Raw genomic sequence first — 276 nt, forward strand, 5'->3', positions numbered from 1 at the left:
TTCCTACGTGCCCACATTGCGGAAGTGAGAATCGTACGCGAACTGAACCGAAGGTGAGAAAAGGAGATTGGGCTGAAGTTCGTGTGTACATGCCGGCCCTCGGGGTACTCACGCGGGCCCCTGGGAAGAATGGGCGGCTCGGGGAATCCTTCGTTTGCAGATGAAAGGATACGCGCGAATTACTGCACGAAGGGTTCGCCCCGTTATGTATTGATTGTGCGGATATCGACGGATCAGAACTTCACGCTTCCATCATCCTACCGTGAATAGGACGGA

Source organism: Penaeus monodon, chromosome 19 (assembly GCF_015228065.2).
Source record: "Penaeus monodon isolate SGIC_2016 chromosome 19, NSTDA_Pmon_1, whole genome shotgun sequence".
NCBI lineage: Eukaryota > Metazoa > Arthropoda > Malacostraca > Decapoda > Penaeidae > Penaeus > Penaeus monodon.